The sequence below is a fragment of the Pristiophorus japonicus genome, chromosome 8 (genome assembly GCF_044704955.1).
Source record: "Pristiophorus japonicus isolate sPriJap1 chromosome 8, sPriJap1.hap1, whole genome shotgun sequence".
Classification (NCBI taxonomy): Eukaryota; Metazoa; Chordata; class Chondrichthyes; family Pristiophoridae; genus Pristiophorus; species Pristiophorus japonicus.
This window is the reverse complement of record NC_091984.1, coordinates 170,833,507-170,855,982: the sequence shown is the minus strand read 5'-3', so window position 1 is coordinate 170,855,982 and position 22,476 is coordinate 170,833,507. Positions and strand designations below refer to the sequence as shown.

At 43.6% G+C, this 22,476-nt stretch overlaps 1 protein-coding gene across 2 annotated transcripts in view; it reads right to left on the bottom strand.

The window, feature by feature from the left end:
• LOC139268220 (phospholipase A2, minor isoenzyme-like) overlaps nt 1-22,476 on the bottom strand; it is a 54,947-nt gene that overhangs the window by 26,814 nt on the left and 5,657 nt on the right. The window contains exon 2 of one of the 2 annotated variants that reach the window (XM_070886271.1): nt 21,618-21,757. The gene's annotated coding sequence lies outside the window, so the exon portion shown is untranslated. Of the gene's footprint in view, nt 1-3,978; nt 4,054-21,617; nt 21,758-22,476 lie in introns of those variants that run through there. The other variant, XM_070886272.1, reaches the window with a different exon arrangement.

Below are 22,476 nucleotides of genomic sequence, written 5' to 3'. Positions count from 1 at the left end.
ATTATAATCATCATCATCATAGGCAGTCCCTCGGAATCGAGGAAGACTTGCTTTACTCAAAATGAGTCCTTAGGTGGCTGTACAGACCAATACGAGAATCACAGTCCCTGTCACAGGTGGGACAGATAGTCGTTGAGAGAAGGGGTGGGTGGGACTGGTTTGCCGCATGCTCTTTCCGCTGCCTGCGCTTGATTTCTGCATGCTCTCAGCGATGAGACTCGAGGAGCTCAGCGCCCTCCCAGATGCACTTCCTCCACTTAGGGCGGTCTTTGGCCTGGGACTCCCAGGTGTCAGTGGGGATGTTGCACTTTATCAGGGAGGCTTTGAGGGTGTCCTTGTAATGTTTCTTCTGCCCACCTTTGGCTTGCTTGCTGTGAAGGAATTCCGAGTAGAGCGCTTGCTTTGGTAGCCTCGTATCTGGCATGCGAACAATGTGGGTTGCCCAGCCGAGCTGATTAAGTGTGGTCAGTGCTTCGATGCTGGGAATGTTGGCCTCAAAAATATTATAACAGATAACAGGTAACAGAAAGCAGAAAATAAAATCCGACAAATCCCCTAGACCTGATTCCCTAGATTCTAGATTTTAAAATCCCTAGATTCTAGGGCCCCAAGTTTTCACATGATTTGCTCCTGATTTTTAGGAGCAACTGGTGTAGAACGGAGTATCTTAGAAATCGGAATTCTCGTCATTTAGTTTGCTCCAGTTCTAGTCAGTTAGAACAGTTTCACTTTGGAACAGAATTTCTTTTTCAAAAGGGGGTGTTACTGGCCACTTACGCCTGATTTCAAAGTTTCGTGAGTGAAAACTTATTCCAAACTAACTGAGAATGGAGTAAGTGAAGATTTTTGTACGCTCGAAAAAACCTTGTCTACACTTTAGAAATTCAGGCGTAGGTTACAAATCAGGCGTAGGGAATGGTGGGGGGGGGGTGTATAAAGGGAAGTTTACAAACGTTAAACACTTCAGTTTTACAAATAAAGAGCCATCATCAATAATAAATGATAAATACATCAATAAATCAACCAATAAATCAATCAAAAAAAATTTATAAGAAATAATTTTTTTTTTAAATCAATAAATAAAACATTTTCTACTTACCGACAGCAGCACCGGGAGCCCTCCAATAGCGTGCTGGGATACCCGCCTCAGTGTGTCTCTGTCAGTGTCTCTATCTCTCTGTCTGTCTGTGTCTCTCATTCTCTGTCTGTCAGTGTCTGTGTTTCTGACAGCGAAGGGAGGGGGAGGAGGGGGGTAGAGGGAGAGGGGGGGGAGCAGAGGGAAGGAAGGGGGACGGATGGGGGAGAAGGAGGACGGATGGGGGAGAAGGAGGACGGATGGGGGAGAAGGAGGACGGATGGGGAGAAGGAGGAGGGATGGGGGAGAAGGAGGACGGATGGGGGAGAAGGAGGAGGGATGAGGGAGAAGGAGGAGGGATGGGGAGAAGGGGGAGGGATGGGGAGAAGGGGGAGGGATGGGGGAGAAGGGGGAGGGATGGGGGAGAAGGGGGAGGGATGGGGGAGAAGGGGGAGGGATGGGGGAGAAGGGGGAGGGATGGGGAGAAGGGGGAGGGATGGGGAGAAGGAGGAGGGATGGGGAGAAGGAGGAGGGATGGGGGAGAAGGAGGACGGATGGGGGAGAAGGAGGAGGGATGGGGAGAAGGAGGAGGGATGGGGAGAAGGGGGAGGGATGGGGGAGAAGGGGGAGGGATGGGGGAGAAGGGAGAGGGATGGGGAGAAAGGGGAGGGGAGCAGAAGGGGGAGGGGGAGAAGGGGGGGAGAAGGGGATAAAGGGGAGAAGGAGGAGAAAGGAGATGGGGGAAAGGAGATTGGGGGGGAGGAGATTGGGGGGAAAGGAAATTGGGGGGGGTGGGGGAAGGAAAAGGGGGAGGGAGGCTGAACAGGCCAGGCCCGAGACTTCGGGCAGGGCCCGTCCCCAGCACCAGATTTACAGGTAGGTGGCTTTGGGTCGGGTCGGGGGCGGTGGTGGGAGGGAGGTCGGTTCAGGGGGAGGGAGGGAGGGAAAGGGAGGTCAGGTCGGGGGGAGGGAGGTCAGGTAGGATACAGTCCGGGGGCGGGGGGTTGGGGGGGGGGAGCGGGTGTCGTGTCCGGTCCGGGGGCGGAGTGGGGGGGGGGGGAGCGGGTGTCGGGTCCGGTCCGGGGGCGGGAATCGGGAGTTGAGTCGGGTTGGGAGGAAACAGGAGCTGGCCGTGGGAGGAGCCTTATTCATGCAGCCCCAGTGAGGCCATTCGGCCAGGGCAAGGGGCTGCATGCTTCGGGCCCCTCCCACACAGTTTTGGCCGCCTGGAGCTACTGCACTTGCGTGCCCACTGTAGCGCGCATGTGCAGAGGTCCCGGCACTATTTTCAGCGCAGGGACCTGGCTCCGCCCCCTACAGCTCCTGCTGCGCTGCGCCGAGGGCCAGAGGACCTGCAGGGAGGTGGAGAATACGGAGGGTTTTTTTCGGCGCACTTTGTGGCGCGAAAAACGGGCGTCCAGGTCGGGACTGCGCCGTTCTAGGCGCGGTTCGAAACGTGGGCCCTCGAACTGTCCCAGTATTTTGGAAGGTAGAACATGCAACCCCGCTATTCCAGAAAGGAAGGAGAGAGAAAATATAGAACTACAGGTCAGTTAGCTTGACATCAGTTGTCGGGAAAATGCTGGAATCCATTATTAAGGAAGTGGTAATGGTGTACTTAGAAAATCATACTAAGATTAGGCAGAGTCAACGTGGTTTTATGAAAGGGAAATCATGTTTGACAAATTTATTCAAACTTTTTGCAGATGTACCTAACAGGGTAAATAAAGGGGAACTAGTGGATGTAGTATATTTGATGTTCCAAAAGGCATTCAAAAAGGTGTCATAAAAAGTTGGTAAACAGGATTAGGGCTCCTGGGATTGGGGCAATGTATTAGCATGGATAGAGGATTGGTTAAAGGACAGCAAACAGAGAGTAGGGATAAACAGATCATTTTCAGGTTGGCAGGCTGTAACTAGTGGGGTTCCCCAAGGAACAGTGCTGGGTCATCAGCTATTTACAATCTATATTAATGACTGAGATAAAGGGACCGATTGTAATGTATCCAAGTTTGCTGACGATATAAAGTTAGGTGAGAAACAAAGCTGTGAGGAGGATGCAAAGAGCCAGCAAAGTGATATAGACAGGTTACGTGAGTGGGCAAAAAGGTGACAGTTGGAGTATAATGTGAGGAAATGTGAGGTTATTCACTTTGGTAGGAAGAATAGTGAGAAACTATTAAATGTTGGTGTTGAAAGAGATTTAGGTGTACTCTGTACAAGAAACACAGAGGGTTAGCATGCAGGTACAGCAAGCAATTAGGAAGGCAAATAGCATGTTGGCCTTTATTGCTAGGGGGTTGAAGTACAAGAGTAGGTAAGTCTTACTACAATTGTACAGGGCTTTGGTGAGACCACACCTGGAGTACTGGGCACAGTTTTCGTCTCACTATCTGAGGAAGGATACACTTGCTTTAGAGGCGGTGCAACAAAGATTCACTAGATTTATTCTTGGGATGAAAGAGTTGTCCTGTGAGAAGCGATTGAATAGATTGGACTTATACTCTCTGGTGTTTAGAAGAATGAGAGATGATCTCATTGAACATATCAGATTCTGAAGGGGATTGACAGGGTAGATGCTGAGAGCTTGTTTGCTCTTTAGCTAGAGGGTCTAGAAATAGGGGGCATAGTCTAAAGGATAAAGGGTCGGCCATTTAACATAAGAACATAAGAACATAAGAACATAAGAAATAGGAACAGGAGTAGGCCATACGGCCCTTCAAACCTGCTCCGCCATTCAATAAAATCATGAAAGAGAATACCAGAAAGTTGCCTGCACTGGAAAGATTTTGGGGTCAGCAAACGAAGAAACAACCAAAGGAACTGAAAGCAGAAGATACAGTTTGAGAAACAGAGTGAGAAAAGTTTACACTGAAGAAAGGGAACTTTATGACGATGATTACCTGTGTACGTGAAAAGTAACCTATCCATTTCGTCAGGGCAGGAATAATTTACTGGGTGTTTTGGTGTGATGACACAGGGCCTTGGTAGGCCAAGAGATTGGTGGAGCAATACAGCATGTCAGCGTGGTGGGACAGGAGTGCAGGCCTGTGTTTGTCCACAAACAGGCACCAATTGTTCTTTAACATTAAGGAAAAACAATCACAAATATGATCCCCAAACTATTGACAATAATTCTGAAATCTTGTAATAAAATAGAATAAGACTTTCATTAATCATAAACTAATGGCCCCCGATTATAGGGAACAGCAGCTCCTTGTCTAAGGTTGTGAAGCATGCTATGCCAGGCTGAATTTCATTCAAAGAATGATAAAGCCAAAACCTAAAGGAGGTAATTCAACCTCCTTGTGCAAAATTCCCTTCCTGCCCATTCCTAATCTTATCTGGTGTGGCACAGTTTGAAGATACTGTTGCCAGCTTTTACTTTGCTGTTGTTAATTAATGGCAGTATTGTCTTCTTGGAGTAAATAGCAACAACAACTTGTATTTATATAGTGCCTTTATCATATTAAAACATCCCATTCACCGGAGTATTATGAGATCAAAGGCCACCCCGACCTGTGTGAGAACACCACCGCAGGTTGGGGCAATAAATAGAGCTGGAGCAAGGACCTGCCCACACTGCGACATGTGTGCGCACTAGGTCCGTGCAGCAGAGCAGGTCTCCAGTCATCCTGGTTAATCCTTGCCACTGGATAAAGGCCTAGCTCTGTCAAGCCCATGTGGTGGCTGATGTGCAACGGTCACCACATGTTAAAAAAATTCATGCACAGGCATCTTCCCCCCCCCCCCCCCCCTCAAATTGGAGTTCAGGACTGGAACATCGGGTCGTTCATTGAAACATCTGTGAACTCTCGTGGAAGCAAGTCATCCTCGTTCGAGGGACCACCTATGGCTGATCTGATCATGGACTCAGTTCCACTTCCCCGCCTGCTCCCCATAACCCCTTATCCCCTTATCATTTAAGAAACTGTCTATTTCTGTCTTAAATGTATTCAATGTCCCAGCTTCCACAGCTCTCTGAGGCCGTGAATTCCACAGATTTACAACCCTCAGAGAAGAAATTTCTCCTCATCTCTGTTTTAAATGGGCGGCCCCTTATTCTAAGATCATGCCCTCTATTTCTAGTCTCCCCCATCAGTGGAAACATCCTCTCTGCATCCACCTTGTCAAGCCCCCTCAGATCACCTTTCATTCTTCTGAATTCCAATGAGTAGAGGCCCAACCTACTCAACCTTTCCTCATAAGTCAACCCCCTCATCCCCGGAATCAACCTAGTGAACCTTCTCTGAACTGCCTCCAAAGCAAGCATATCCTTTCGTAAATATGAAAACCAAAACTGCATGCAGCATTCAAGGTGTGGCCTCACCAATACCTTATATAGCTGTAGCAAGACTTCCCTGCTTTTATACTCCATCCTCTTTGCAATAAAGGCCAAGATACCATTGGCCTTCTTGATCACTTACTGTATCTGCATACTATCCTTTTGTGTTTCATGCACAAGTACCCCCAGGTCCTGTTGTACTGCAGCACTTTGCAACTTTTCTCCATTTAAATAATAACTTGCTTTTTGATTTTTTTCTGCCGAAGTGCATGACCTCACACTTTCCGACATTATACTCCATCTGCCAAATTTTTGCCCACTCACTTAGCCTGCCTATTACCTTTTGCAGATTTTTTGTGTCCTCCTCATACATTGCTTTTCCTCCCATCTTTGTATTGTCAGCAAACGTGTCTACGTTACACTCAGTCCCTTCTTCTAAGTCGTTAATATAGATTGTAAATAGTTCGGGTCCTAGCACTGATCCCTGCGGCACTCCACTAGTTACTGGTTGCCAACCATTCATCCTGATTGTTCTCCGTTAGTTAGCCAATCCTCTATCCAGTTAAGACTGAGATGAGGAGGAATTTCTTTACTCTGAATGTTATGAATCTTTGTAATTCTCTGCCCCAAAGTTCTGTGGATGTTCAATTGTTGAGTATATTCAAAGCTGAGATAGATAAATTATTGGACTCGAGGGGAATCAAGGTATATGGAAATCAGGCGGGAAAGTGGAGTTGAGATCGAAGATCAGCCATGATCTTATTGAATGGCAGAACAGGCTCAAAGGACTATATGGCATACTCCTGCTCCTAATTCTTATGTTCTTATGTTCATAATTCACCCTTTTAGGTCCGATATCATTCTGGTGATTGTTGATCCAAGAAACCTACTTTGTGTTTTTTGTCCTTTAACCAATCCTCTATCCATGCTTACTATCTATTATCACCAACCCAATGAGCCCTCATCTTGTGTAACAACCTTTTGTGTGGTGCCTTATCGAATGCCTTTTGAAAATCAAAATATGCTACATCTACTGGTTCCCCTATAATTACCCTGTTCGAAAAACCTCAAAAAAACTATTAGATTTGTCAAACACGATTTCCCTTTCATAAAATCATGTTAACTTTGCCTGATCATATTGTGATTTTCTAAGTGCCCTGTGACCACTTCCTTAATAATGGATTCCAGCATTTTCCCAATGCCTGATGCAAGACTAATTGGCTTGTAGTTCCCTGTTTACTCTCGCCTTCCTTTCTTGAATAACAATATTACATTTCCTATCTTCCAATCCACTTGACCGTTCCAGCGTCTCGGGAATTTTGGAAGATCACAACCAACGCTTCAGCTATCTCTGCAGCCAGCTCTCTTAGAAACCTAGAATGTAGGCCATCAGTACCAAGGAATTTCTCAGCATTTAGAATCATATAATCATACAATGGTTACAGCACAGGAGGAGGCCATTCGGCCCGTCGAGCCCGTGCCGGCTCTCTGCAAGGGCACTTTCACTCGTCCCACTCCACTTTCCCCGTAGCCCTGCAATTTTTTTTCCTTCAGGTACTTATCCAATTCCCTTTTGAAAGCCGTGATCGAATCAGCCTCCATCACCCTCTCAGGCAGTGAATTCCAGATCCTAACCATTCGCTGTGTAAAAAAGCTCCTCCTCATGTCGCCTTTGGTTCTTCTGCCAATCACCTTAAATCTGTGTCCTCTGATTCTCGACCCTTCTGCCAATGGAAACAGTTTCTCTCTGTCTACTCTGTCTAGACCCCTCATGATTTTGAACACCTCTATCAAATCTCCTCTCAACCTTCTCTGCACTAAGGAAAACAACCCCAGCTTCTCCGGTATCTCCACATAACTGAAGTCCCTCATCCCTGGGATCATTCTCGTAAATCTTTTCTGCACCCTCTCTTAGGCCTTCACATCCTTCCTAAAGTGCAGTGCCCAGAATTGGACACAATACTCCAGTTGAGGCCGAACCAGTGTTTTATAAATATTCATCATAACTCCCTTGCTTTTGTATATGCCTCTATTTATGAAGCCCAGTATTTATGAAGCTGTTTTTAACCGCTTTCTCAACCTGCCCTGCCACCTTCAACGATTTGTGCACATATACCCCCTGGTCTCTCTGTTCCTGCAACCCATTTAGAATTGTACCCTTAAGTTTATATTGTCTCTCTTCATTCTTTCTACCAAAATGTCACACTCTTCTGCGTTAAATTCCATCTGCCATATGTCCGCCCATTCCACTAGCCTGTCTATGGCCTCTTGAAGTCTATCACTATCCTCCTCACTGTTGACTATACTTCCAAGTTTTGTGTCATCTGCAAATTTTGAAATTGTGCCCTGTACACCCAAGTCCAAGTCATTAATATATATCAAGAAAAGCAGTGGTCCTAGTACCGACCCCTGGGGAACATCACTGTGTACCTTACTCCAGTACGAAAAACAACCATTCATCACTACTCTGTTTCCTGTCACTGAGCCAATTTCATATCCATGCTGCCACTGTCGCTCTTATTCCATGGGCTTCACCCTTGCTGGTAAGTCTATCATATGGCACTTTGTCAGACGCCTTTTGGAAATCCATGTACAGCACGTCAACTGCATTGCCCTCATCAACCCTCTCTGTTACCTCATCAAAAAAAATAAATCAAGTTAGTTAAACACAATTTGCTTTTAAAATATCCATGCTGGTTTTTCTTAATTTATCCACACTTGTCCAAGTGACTGTTAATTTTGCCCCTGATTATCATTTCTAAAAGCTTCCCCACTACTAAGATTAAACTGACTTGCCAGTAATTGCTGGGTTTATCCTTACACCCTTTTTTGAACATTTGCAATTCTCCAGTCATCTGGCTCCAGTCCCGTATCCAAGGAGGATTAGAAGATTATGGCCTGTACCTCCGCAATTTCCACCTTTACTTCCCTCAGCATCCTAGGATGTAGCCCATCCGGTCCTGGTGACTTATCTACTTCAAGTACAGTCAGCCTTTCTAGTACCTCCTCCATCAACTTCATCCCATCCAGTATCTCAACTACCTCCTCTTTCACTATGACTTTGGTAAAGACAGATGCACAGTACTCATTTAGTACCTCAGCGTAGGTCTCCATTTTAGTCCCTAATCAGCCCCATCCAATCTCTTACCACCCGTTTACTATTTATATGTCTATAGAAGACTTTTGAATTCCCTTCTATGTTAGCTGGCAATCTATTCTCAAACTCTCTCTTTGCCTCTCTTATTTCCTTTTTCACTTCCCCTCTGAACTTTCTATATTCAACCTGGTTCTCACTTGTATTCTCAACCTGACATTGGTCATTCGCCCCCTTTTTCTGATTCATCTTATTCTCTGTCTCTTTCATCATCCAGGGAGCTCTGGCTTTAGTTGCCCTTTCTTTCCCCCTCGTAGAAATGTACCTCAACTGTACCTGAACCATCTTCTCTTTAAAAGCAGCCCATTGTTCAATTACAGTTTTGCGTGACAATCTTTGAATCCAATTTACCCAGGCCAGATCCATTCTCAACCCACTGAAATTGGCCTTCCTCCAATTAAGTATTTTTACTCGAGATTGCTCCCTGTCCTTTTCCATTGCTAGGCTAAGCCTTACAATACTGTGATCACTGTTCCCTAAATATTCCTCTACTGATACTTTCTCTACTTGACCCACCTCATTCCCATAACCAGATCCAGCAATGCCTCCTTCCTCATTGGGCCGGAAATGTACTCATCAAGAAAGTTCTCCTGAACTTCTTCCCCCTCTCTGCCCTTTACACTATTCCTATCCCAGTCTATATTAGGATAGCTGAAGTCCCCCCATTATCACTATGATATAGTTCTTGCACCTCTCTGTAATTTCTTTGCAAATTTGCTCCTCTATATCCATCCCACTAGTTGGTGGCCTATAGAATACACCTAGTAGTGTAATGGCACTTCTATTGTTTCTTAACTGTAAGCATATAGATTCTGCCTTTGACCCCTCCAGCACTCTAATATTCTCCTTAATGAATACTGCCATCCCACCTCCTTTCTTTCCTTTCCTATGTGTCCTTATATCCAGAAATATTTAGTACCCAATCCTGCCCTTTTTTAAGCCAGGTCTCCGTTATCGCCACAACATCATATTCCCATGTGGCTAATTGCGCTGGTAGCTCACCAACCTTACTTACCACGCTTTGTGCATTCACACACATGCACAGTCCATTAATTTAGTTCCATTAATTTCACAAGTTCCTTTTCTTTACTGGTATTAATTACTTTAAGTTCTTTACTCTCATTAGCCCCATGGTTCCCCACTATTTTTGGTATGCTTTTTGCGTTTTCCACTGTGAAAACAGATTGACATCTTTGCCATTTCCTTATTCCCCATTATAATTATTCCTGTCTCAGCCTCAAAGGGACCCATGTTTACTTTTGCTAATCTCTTCTTTTTACAAACATGTAGAAGCTCTTATTATATGGCTTGCTAGTTTATTCCCATATACTATTTTCTCCCTCTATCAATTTTCTGGTCATCCTTTCCTGGTTTCCAAAACACTCTCAATCCTCAGGATTACTATGCTTCTTGGCAACTTCTTTTAATCTAACACTATACTTAACCTCCTTAGTTAGCCACGAGTGGATTACTTTTCCCGTGGAATTTTTATTTCTCAATGGAATGTATATTTGTTGAGAATTTTGAAATATTTCTATAAATGTTTGCCATTGCTTATCTACCATCATATCTTTCAATATAATTTCCAATCTACCTTAGCCAACTTGCCCTTCATACTTGGCTTTATTTACTTTAGATACTCTAGTTTCATATTTAAGTAGGTCACTCTCAAACTCAACATGAACATTTTATTATATTATGATCACTCTTCCCCACAGAATCCATTACTATGAGATTACTAATTAACACTGCCTCATAGAAACATAGAAATATAGAAAATAGGAGCAGTAGTAGGCCATTCGGCCTTTCGAGTCTGCACCGCCATTCAATATGATCATGGCTTACCCTCTATCTCAACACCATATTCCCGCTTTTTCCCCATACTCCTTGATGCCTTTTGTTTCTAGAAATCTATCTATCTCCCTCTTAAATATATTCAGTGACTTGGCCTCCACAGCCTTCTGTGGTAGAGAATTCCACAGGTTCACCACCCTCTGAGTGAAAACATTTCTCCTCATCTCGGTCCTAAATTTCCTACCCCGTATCCTGAGACTGTGACCCCTTGTTCTAGACTTCCCAACCAGGGGAAACATCCTCTCCATCCAACCCAGTCAGAATTTTATACGTTTCAATGAGATTCACTCTCATTCTTCTAAACTCTAGTAAATATAGGCCTAGTCGACCCAATCTCTCCTGATATGACAGTCCTGCATTCCCAGGAATCAGCCTGGTGAACCTTCGCTGCACTCCCTCTATGGCAAGTATATCTTTTCTTAGGTAAGGAGACCAAAACCGCACACAATACTCCAGGTGCGGTCTCACCAAGGCCCTGTATAACTGTAGTAAGACATCCTTGTTCCTGTACTCAAATCCTCTTGCAATGAAGGCCAACATACCATTTGCCTTCCTAATTGCTTGCTGCACCTGCATGTTTGCTTTCAATGACTGGTGTACAAGGACACCCAGGTCCCTCTGTACATCGACACTTCCCAAGCCATCACCATTTGTCCTTTGTCCTTATGTTTTTCATACCAAAGTAGATAACTTCACATTTATCCACGTTATACTGCATCTTACACAAGCCAAGATCTAAAATCACATCTTCCCTGGCTGGTTCAATGACGTATTCCTTGAAATACTTCAGTCGGAAACAAGAGTCTTAAATAATTGGAATGAGTGGTGAGTTAGCTAAGGTAGATTGGGAAATTAGATTAAAAGGTATTACAGTAGATAAACAGTAGCAAACAATTAAAGAAATATTCCAAAATTCTCAATGAATATACATTCCATTGAGAAATGAAAACTCCACGGGAAAAGTGATCCAACTGTGGCTAACTAAAGAGGTTAAGGATAGTGTTAGATTAAAGCAAGAGACCTGTAATGTTAGGAATGAGTGACCATAATATGGTTGAATTTCAAATTTAGTTGAAGGATGAGTAAGTTGGATCTCAAACCAGTGTCCTAAGCTTAAATAAAGGATACTACAAAGGTATGAAGACAGAGTTGGCTAAAGTGGACTGGGAAAATAGATTGCAGAATGGGACGGTTGATGAGCAGTGGCAGATATTTAAGGAGATATTTCATAACTCACAACAAAAATATATCCCAATGAGAAGGAAAGACTGAAAGAGAAGGGATAACCATCCGTGGCTAGCTAAGGAAATAAGGGATGGTATCAAAGTGAAAACAAGGGCATACAAAATGGACAAACTAGTGGGAGGCCAGAGGATTGGGAAACTTTTAAAAACCAGCAAAGAATGACAAAAAAAATTATAAAGAGAGGGAAGATAGATTATGAAAGTAAACTAGCACGGAATATAAAAACAGATAGTAAGAGTTTCTACAGGTACATAAAAAGGAAAAGAGTGGCTAAAGTAAATGTTGGTCCCCTAGAGGATGAGATTGGGGAATTAAAAATGGAGAACAGGGAAATGGCAGCGACATTGAACAAATATTTTGTATCTGTCTTCACGGTAGAAGACACTAAAAACATCCCAATAGTGGATAATCAAGGGGCTATAGGGAGAGAGAAACTTAATACAATCACTATCACTAAAGAAGTAACTTAATACAATCACTATCACTAAAGAAGTAAAGAAGTACTCGGCAAAATAATGGGACTAAAGAGGGACAAGTCCCCTGGACTTGAAGACTTATATCCTAGGGTCTTAAAAGATGTAGCTGCAGAGATAGTGGATGCATTGGTTGTAATCTACCAAAATTCCCTGGATTCTGGGGTGGTCCCAGCGGATTGGAAAACTGCAAATTTAACGTCCTTATTTAAAAAAGGAGGCAGACAGAACGCAGGAAACTATAGACCAGTTAGCCTAAAATCTGTTGTTGGGAAAATGCTGGAGTCCATTATTAAGGAAGCAATAGGGGACATTTGGAAAAGCATAATTCAATCAAGCACAGTCAGCATGGTTTTATGAAAGGGAAATCATGTCCCAGAAATTTTTATTTTTTGTGTGTTTGGGGGGGAGTTCCCATTATTATGAATGAGAAAATACTGTACTTGGATTGGCTGCCCAGAGCCATGTGACTACAGCTCTAGCCCTGTGGACATCCTGACGTGCACGTGCTGCGACACGCAGTCAGTGGAGGCCTCAGGACTGGGATCTTTCGTATGCGCAGCAGGAATAGGTAAGTGTGCATCTTTTTTCCCTTTTTTAGCCGATCGCCAGTGAGAAGAAGCCGACCGGGATCACATGTTCGACAAAGTTGCTGGAGTTCTTTGAAGATGTAACGAGCAGGGTGGATAAGGGAGAACCAGTGGATGTGGTGTATTTGGATTTCCAGAAGGCATTCGATAAGGTGCACAAGATAAAAGTTCACGGGGTTGGGGGTAATATATTAGCATGGATAGAGGATTGGCTAACTAACAGAAAACAGAGAGACGGGATAAATAGGTCATTTTCCGGTTGACATACAGTGACTAGTGGGGTGCCGCAGGGGTCGGTGCTGGGGTCTCAACTATTTACAATCTATGTTAATGACTTGGATGAGTGTAATGTAGCCAAGTTTGCTGATGATACAAAGATGGGTAGGAAAGCAAATTGTGAGGAGGACACAAAAAATCTGCAAATGGATATAGACAGGCTTAGTGAGTGGGCAAACATTTGGCAGGTGGAGTATGATGTGGGAAAATGTGAGGTTATCCACTTTGGCAGAAAAAATAGTAAAGCAAATTATAATTTAAATGGAGAAAAATTGCAAAGTGCTGCAGTAGAGAGAGACCTGGGGGTCCTTGTGCATGAAATACAAAAAGTGTGTATGCGGGTACAGCAAGTAATCAAAAAGGCAAATGGAATGTTGGCCTTTATTGCAAGGGGGATACAGTATAAAAGCAGAGAAGTCCTGCTGCAACTGTACAGGGTATTGGTGAGACCACACCTGGAGTACTGTGTACAGTTTTGGTCTCCGTATTTAAGGAACAATATACTTGCATTGGAGGCTGTTCAGAGAAGGTTCACTAGGTTGATTCTGGAGATGACGGAGTTGACTTATGAAGCTAGGTTGAGTAGGTTGGGCCTATACTCATTGGAGTTCAGAAGAATGAGAGGTGATCTTATCGAAACGTATAAGAAAATGAGGGGGCTCGACAAGGTGGATGCAGAATGGATATTTCCACATAGGGGAAACTAAAACTAAGGGATATAGTCTCAGAATAAGTGGCTGCCCATTTAAAACAGAAATGAGGAGGAATTTCTTCTCCCTGAGGGTCATAAATCTGTGGAATTCTCGACACTAGTGAGCTGTGGAGACTGGGTCATTGAATATATTTAATGCGGGGATAAACAGATTTTTGAACGATAAAGGAAAAAAGGGTTATGGGAGCGGGCAGGGAAGTGGACCTGAGTCCATGATCAGATCAGCCATGATCTTATTAAATGGCAGAGCAGATTCGAGGGGCCAGGTGGCCTACTCCTGCTCCTATTTCTTATGTTCTTAATTGTAGTAAGCCTGAGGATGGGGAGAGCTTTCGAAACCAGCAAAGGAGGACCAAAAAATTGATAAAAAGGGAGAAAATAGAATAAGTGAGTAAACTAGCAAAATATATAAAATCAGATTGTAAAACCTTCTACAAGGGACAGGTGAAATTATAATGAGGAATAAGGAAATGGCAATGACTTTAAACAAATATTTTGTATCTGCCTTCACAGTAGAAGACATAAAACGCATATCAAAAATAGTGGGGAACCAAAGGGCTAATAAGAGCGAGGAACGTAAAGTAATTAATATTAGAGAAAATGTATTTGAGAAACTAATGGTACTAAAAGCCGACAAATCCTCTGGACCTGATGGCCTACAATCTAGGGTTCTAAAAGAGGTGGCTGCAGAGACTGTGGATGCATTGCCTGTGATCTTCCAAAATTCCTGAGATTCTAGAATGTCCCAGTGGATTGGAAGGTAACAAATGTAACCCCGCTATTCAAGAAAGGAGGCAGAGAGAAAACAGGGAACGAGAGGACAATTAACCTGGCATCAGTCAGCGGGAAAATGCTCGAATCCATTACTAAGGAAGTGGTAATGGGGCACTTGGAAAATCATACTATGATTAGACAGTGTCAACATGGTTTTATGAAAGGGAAATCATGTTTAACAAATTTATTGAACTTTTTGAAGATGTAACTATCAGAGTAGATAAAGGGGAACCAGTGGATGAAGTATATTTTGATTTCCAAAAGCATTTGATAAGGTGTCATATAAAAGGTTGCTACACAAAATAAGAGCTCCTGGGGTTGGGGTAATATATTAGCATGGATAGAGGATTGGTTAACAGATAGAAAACAGAGAGTAGGGATAAATGGGTCATTATCCAATTGGCAGGCTGTGATGAGTCGGGTGTCATAGGGATCAATGTTGGGGCCTCAGCTATTTACAATTTATATTAATGACTTAGATGAAGGGACTGAGTGCAATGTATCCAAGTTTGCTGATGATACAAAGCTAGGTGGAAAAGTAATGATGTGAGGAGGATACAAAGAGCCTGCAAAGGGATATAGACAGGTTAAGTGAGTGGGCAATAAGGTGGCAGATGGAGTATAATGTGGGGAAATGTGACGTTATTCACTTCAGTAGGGAGCAGAGAAAACAGAATATTTTGTAAATGATGAGGAACCAATAAATGTCAGTGTTCAAGAGATTTAGATGTCTTCGTACAAGAAACAGAGAAGGTTAGCATTCAGCACAGCAAGCACTTAGGAAAGTAAATGGCATGTTGACTTTTATTGCAAGGGGGTTGGAGTACAAGAGTAAGGAAGTCTTAGTACACTTGTACAGGGGTTTTGGTGAGATCACACCTGGAGTATTGTGCACAGTTTTGGTCTCTATATCTGAGAAAGGACATGCATGCCTTAGAGCCAGTGCCATGAAGATTCACTAGGTTGACTCCTGGGATCAGAAGGTTGTCCTATGAGGAGAGATTGTGTAGAATGGGTCTATACTCACTGGACAGTAGAAGAATGAGAGGTTATCTAATTGAAACATATAAGATTCTAAGGAGGATTGACAGGGTAGATGCTGGAGAGTCTAGAACTAGGAGGCATAGTCTCGGGCAAGGGGTCAGCCATTTAAGACTGAGATAAGGAAGAATTTCTTCACACAGGGGTTGTGAATCTTTGGAATTCTCGACCCCAAAGGCCTGTGGATGCTGAGTCGTTGAGAATATTCAAGGCTGAGATCGGTAGATTTTTGGACTGTAGGGGAATTAAGGGATATGGGGATTGGACAGGTAAGTGGAGTTAAGGTCGAAGTTCAACCGTGATCTTATTGAATGACAGAGCAGACTCGAGGGGCCGCATGGCCTACTCCTGCTCCTAATTCTTATGTTCTTATGTTCTTATGACCCAAGCACTGTCCCAGCAGTGATTAGATAACACAGTATTAGCTATGGGTGAAACCTGGGACCTTGCTGATCTGTATAGGTCAGCTCCCCCATGCCCAAACCAACTAATCTGGGTAGCAAGGAAAGCTCTTTGCTGAATTTTATTAATACGTTTTCTTCTGGGAACTGAATCAGCTGTGGGAGTGAGTATGAATCTTATCAAAGTTTAAAGGCTTAAAAATGTTTACACATAGAGATTAACATCTGCTAACATTCAGGGATTTCCATTGATTTTCCACCATTAATCGAGAGAGAGAGCAAAAGCTGAAACACCAGTTGTTTTTCAGGGAGGAACCAGCTTGAAAGTGGTCCGAGTAGATTTGAGGATTCCAATTTAGTTCAATTTAAAACAGTTTTGATTTTAATTTGTAAGGCATGTTCCTTTATAAAAAGACAACATGCCTTTTACTCGCTTGAAGTGACAGTGAAAAGTGGGGAGAAACTAAACTGTATTTGCTCCGTGGTTGTGTTTATCTTTCATCCAAAGGGTAATAGAGTTGTGGAATAAGTTACCAGTGAGAAGGACATGGTATAAACAGGTTCAGGGGACAATCAGATGCATTTCTAGAAAAAGGAATTAAGGGATATGAAGGTGGTTGGTGATTGATCAATGAGGAATGATGGTGAACAAGGTGGACCTTTTTTTGTCTAGCAATTGCTATGTTCCTATGACCTTTTCTGGTTGTTTTAGTGATTCGTGTCTGTTTTCACTGGCGATGGGAGAGGAGGGAGGGCGGGAGTAAAATTTCGGTCCCTCCATCCTGCTGGAAATGAAAAAGATTTACATCAAATTTACAGCACAGAAACAGACCATTCAGCCTAACTGGTCTATGCTGATGTATATGCTCCACATGAGCATCCTCCCATCCTTCTTCAGCTAACTCTATCGGCATATCCTTCTATTCGTTTCTCCCTCATGTACTTATCCAGCTTTCCCTTAAATGTGGTAGCAAGTTGCACATTCTAACCACTCTCTGGGTGAAGAAGTTTCTCCTGAATTCCATATTGGATTTCATAGAATCATGGAATGGTTACAGCACGGAAGGCCTTTCGGCCCATTGAGCCCGTGCCGACTCTCAGCTAGTCCCACTCCCCTGCCCTTTTCCAGTAGCCCTGCACAGCTTTTTCCTTCAGATACTTGGTGATGATCTTATATTTATGGCCCACATTTTTAGAGTCCCCCACAAGTGGAACTATATTCTTTACGTTTACCTAATCAAATTCTTTCATAATCTTAAATTTCCCTCGAGGAGGAATCTAGAACTAGGGGACATAGTTTCAGAATAAGGGGTTGCCCATTTAAAACAGAAATAAGGAAGAATTTCTTCGCAGAGGATCGTGAATCTTTGGAATTCTCGACCCCAGAGAGTTGTGGAAGCTGGGTCATTAAATATATTTAAGGTGGAGATAGACAGATATTTGAACAATAAGGGAGTGAAGAGTTATGGGGAGTGGGCGGGGGAGTGAAGTTGAGGCCAAGATCACATCAGCCATGGTCTTATTGAATGGCGGAGCAGGCTCAAGGGGCCATATGGCCTACTCCTGCTTCTATTTCTTGTGTTGTTATGTTAAAGACCTCTATTTCATCACCCCTTCAGCCTTCTCCTTTCCAGAAAAAACAGCCCCAACCTGTTCTATCTTTCCTGATAGGAATTTCCCACTAACATCCAGCTTTGTGCTCACTTGGGCGAGGAGCTGCCAATTCCTTCAGGGAAAAACTGACTGGCCTCATAACAGGCGCAGATGCAAACCAGCTGTACAAACCGCAGATGGTCAGGGTTTCTGAGATGCCTGCAGCAGCACTCGAGGCTAATTTGCCCAAGTATTCCCTGGACGTGTATTCTGAGCATGTGCAGAGTGTCGCTTCTGCCTGGAAATCCAAGACCGAGAATGCCCTGAGCAGCAACAGGGTAAGGGAACGATGGTGGGTAGTGGCTTGGAACAGCATGGCCTGCAGCGTTCCTTTGGTTTCTGACATGCAATTTAAATAATAAATACTTCCAAAGTTAATGCAGTCAAATGACTTTTCCTGATACTCGTTGCTGTACCGATTTGCAAACCTGGCTTAAGATATTTGATTTGCTTCGAGCAATGTTTCTGAAATCATTAGAAATGATAACTGCAGGATATAGATATGAATGCTGTGTGCTAAACAGAAAGTTTCATTTCTAGTTTTTTACAAATATGCTGTGTATGTGGGAATTGAAATGGGAAAAATGTTAAGTCCCAACAGGTTGACTTTAGGCATTTTTATTTTTATTTTCAAAATCGCACCTAAAAGCAATCTTATTTTATGTTCAACCTTTTATGCTCAGTTGATGCACAGACTTCCACAGCATATACTTTAGGAGAACTGATTTCATAAACATATATTGCTATTGTCTCCAAGTCTCTTGTGTTAGCTGTGGTTTCGTGCCCGTACTCTTGCCTGTGAGTTAGAAGAGCAAAGCTTCCAACCCCACTCCATGAAACATGAACACAAAATCTAGTGCAGTACTGAGGGGGTGCTTCACTGTCAGAGGTGCTATCTTTCGGGTGCAATGTTACATCAAGGCCCAGTCTTCCCTCTTGGATGGATGTAAAAGGTCCCATGGCAATATTCAAAGAACAGTCGGGGTGTTCTCCCAGTGTCCTGGCCAATATTTATCATTTAATCAACAATTGGGGTTGTTTTGATGAAAGCAGATACTAAATGGGTGCCACGCTGATAAGACACGCCTGTTTGAAAGTCTAGTTTTAGCACACAATTTCGGTCCTAATTGCTGATCACTATAATTTGAACTTGTCTGGAGGCGCTATAACAGGCACCTGCAGGTTTAGCACTCAAGTGCTGATTAGAAGCTGTCATGTTTGTAATCTTCACATAACTGTAACCCTTATGTAACAACACTGTACACTGTATACACCTGAGTAATGCAAACCTTGACCACAGGGGGTGAACTTGTGGGAGACACTCCTCACCTGGTCATCCAGGTATATAAAGGGAGGTCCCACGCAGGGTCAGCACTTCTTGGTCCTGGGAATAAAGGTTCAGGTCACGTAGTGACTTTGTCTGCGGTACATGCCTCGTGAGATTCTATAGTAAGGTGTAAGGACACCACATTTGGCAACGAGAAACGGGAATCAACGACCCACAAGGATGGCCACCGGTAGCACAGAGGAACGGTACTGTGTTGATGAGGACTGGGACGATTTCATTGAGAGGCTCCAGCAGAGCTTTGTCACGAAGGACTGGCTGGGAGAGCAAATGGCTGGCAAGCGGAGGGCGCATCTACTGACCAGTTGTGAATTCAAGACGTATGCGCTGATGAAAGAGCTGCTTGCACCCGAGAAGCCGGCAGACAAGTCTTTTGAAGAACTCAACACTCTGATAGGTGAGCACCTCAAACCGGCGAACAGTATACACATGGCCCGGCACCGGTTCTACACACACCGACGTCGGGAAGGACAAAGTATATCGGACTTCGTTGCGGACCTTCGGCGTTTGGCCAGTCTCTAAGTTCACAGACGCCTGCAGGGGGGAGATGTTAAGGGGTTTCTTCATTGAGGGCATTGGTCATGCCAGGATTTTCAGGAAGCTTATTGAGACCAAGGTCTTGACTTTGGAAAGGGCAACGTTGATAGCTCAGACTTTCATGGCAGGGGAAGAGGAGACCAAGATAATTTATGCGCGCAGCCCCTGGTTCCATCATGGTGATGGACCAGGGAGTTAACATTGTAAACGAGATTATAAACGAAGTTGGTCATAATGGGGGCGGGACAGACTCTCCGCCGCTATCAGTCATCAGCATGGGCTGGTGATGTTCTCGTGCTGGTGCGTCAACACGTTTCTCCCCTTCAGTTAAAGGAGAGGGACGCTGCAAGCTCTGCCTTTATTTTAGTTACATCCACTGGGCCACCAGGGAGGGTTTTGACCAGGCCAGTGGCCTGGCACCCAGGAGGGGGTGCCAGACTGCCTGTTGGTGGCCTGGCCGAACCTGGGGGCATTATTGTCGGCCCAACCTGGCAGTGCGCCGACACAACAAAATAAGATGGCGACCGCGATAGTGCACCCTCCCCTTTAATGGCAGCCGCACTGCTATTTCAAACACCGTGCGCCAACAGAAAATGTTGTCGGGGGCACTGGCCGGCGGCTGGAAGACTTTCTCAGTTGAATTTCGCTTGTGGGGCGGGACATGGGCGGTGTGTGCTCTGATGACGCACTTAGGAGGCTTCGGCAGCAGCGGGGCGGAAGTGGGGGGAATGGGGCGGATATGGTTACCGCCGTAAAAATGCTTGAAAGCAATTGCGTGAACGATGACCATTCCACGAAAAATCGGCGGCCATTCCGCAACGAGCCCTGGGTGCGACTTTCCGGCAATTTCAGCCCTTTTATATCCAGCACTGAAAAAATTGCCATTTTGTGTTCTTCAGTTTATTGCCCCAGTACGATGGAATATTGAGTATTGCTGTAGCTTAAGTCCCAATTCATATCCTACTGCACTCCCGTTGGAAATACCTGTATTTCCTTTCACATATTATCTGAGTGTCTAATGGATTTCAGTTTTCGCATAAAATCAAACTGAATTGTGGAATGTAATGTCAAAGCAATAATGAAGTTCCTGAAATTCAATGTAATATAAAGAAATTTAACGTAGTAATTCACCTTGAAGCAGTAGCCTTAGGTTTATTCAGGGTTGCTTCTCAGTTGTTTCGAGTTTTTGGCTTGTTTGAAAGATAGGTTGAGCAGTTTGGGCCGATACACATTGGAGTTCAGAAGAATGAGAGGTGATCTCATCGAAATATACAAGATAATGAGAGGGCGCGACAAGTTGGATGCAGAGAGGATATTTCCACTCATAGGGGAAACTAAAACTAGGGGGCATAATCTCAAATAAGGGGCCGCCCATTTAAAACTGAGATGAGGAGGAATTTCTTCTGTGGAATTCTCTGCCCCAGAGAGCTATGGAGGCTGGGTCATTGAATATATTTAAGGCGGAGATAGACAGATTTTTGAGCGATAAGGAAGTAAAGAGTTATGGGGAGCGGGCAGGGAAGTGGAACTGAGTCGGTGATCAGATCAGCCATGATCTTATTAAATGGCGGAGCAGGCTCGAATGGTCAAATAGCCTACTCCTGCTCCTATTTCTTGTGTTCTTGTGAAACTGTTTAATGAACTTTTCTGAATGTTGTAGGTTGGCATATGTGAGAATGGGTTTACTGGATTAAAACAAGTGGAATAGAAAGTCAAAATATAATCGAGCTTGAATTTGTTCCCCATGTGATTGTGCAGTGTTTTTAAACGCAGTGCTTCTGTGTCCAGCTGTTTATATTTTTCATTGTATGGAGTTTCTGCAAAGCGCATGGCTGCCTGCCGGTCACATTCACAGATATCGGCTTCACAGGGACTGTTATCTGCTGCAGAGAGAAGAAAGTAACAATTTCTAAACCACTTTAGAACTAGATCTTGTACAAAGGCCAGCTTCATTTGGCGCAGAGTTTCCGGATTTATCTGTCCCAATAAGTTGCTGATAAATTTGTTTCCATGACGTATAGTCTGTTAAGGTTTTTTTTGGAATGAGAAAAGGCTGTTCGACCCTACATACTGGTCCCTCATTGAATAATCTCACCATCGGCAATTTATCACCTATTTCTAAACACCTGCTTATCGGCTGCTAAACAAATCGACCATCTCTCTCTCTGCCAAAGGAGTCAGCGGTTGTAACTTGAGCTTTACCTGCTTTGCTGAGGCTTGCTTAATCTTGTAGTTCCAAGTTCAGATGAAGGGTCTTCATCTCGAACGCTAACCCGTCTTTTCAGATACTGATGGGCCTGCTCTGTATTTACAGCATTTTCTGTTTCATCTTTAATCTGACACTGGATGATCAAGAACAGGGAAATGGCAGAAAATAGGAACATCCTTATAATTGAAAAAAAGTCATTTAGTATATTCATTTTGTTTAGTATAATAGTTTAGAACAATTCAATAAAGTTGTATAGTTTAGTAGTATCATATAATAGTTTAGTATTTTAGTTCAATACAGTATCACACTATAGTTTAATTTGATAATTTAATGAAGCGTTTAGTTCAGTAGATTAGTATGGTAGCTCAGTACAGTAATTCACTACAGTACTTTGTTGTAATATTTCAGTTTGTTTTAGTTTGGTAATTGAATATAGTAGGTTAGTTTAGCAGTTTATTATAATAGGATAGAAATATTGGGCCCAAGTTTCGGCCTCATTTGCTCCTGATTTTTTGGAGCAACTGGTGTAGAACGGAGTATCTTAGAAATTCAAATTCTCGGCATTTAGTTTGCTCCAGTTCTAGTCAGTTCGAACAGTTTCACTTTGAAACAGATTTTTTTTCAAAAGGGGGCGTGTCCGGCCACTTACACCTGTTTTCAAAGTTTCGGCAGTGAAAACTTACTCCAAACTAACTTAGAATGGAGTAAGTGAAGATGTTTGTACGCTCGAAAAAACCTTGTCTACACTTTAGAAAATCAGGCGTAGGTTACAAATCAGGCGTAGGGAATGGGGGGGGGGGGTTTAAAGGGAAGTTTACAAACATTAAACACTTCAGTTTTACAAATAAAGAG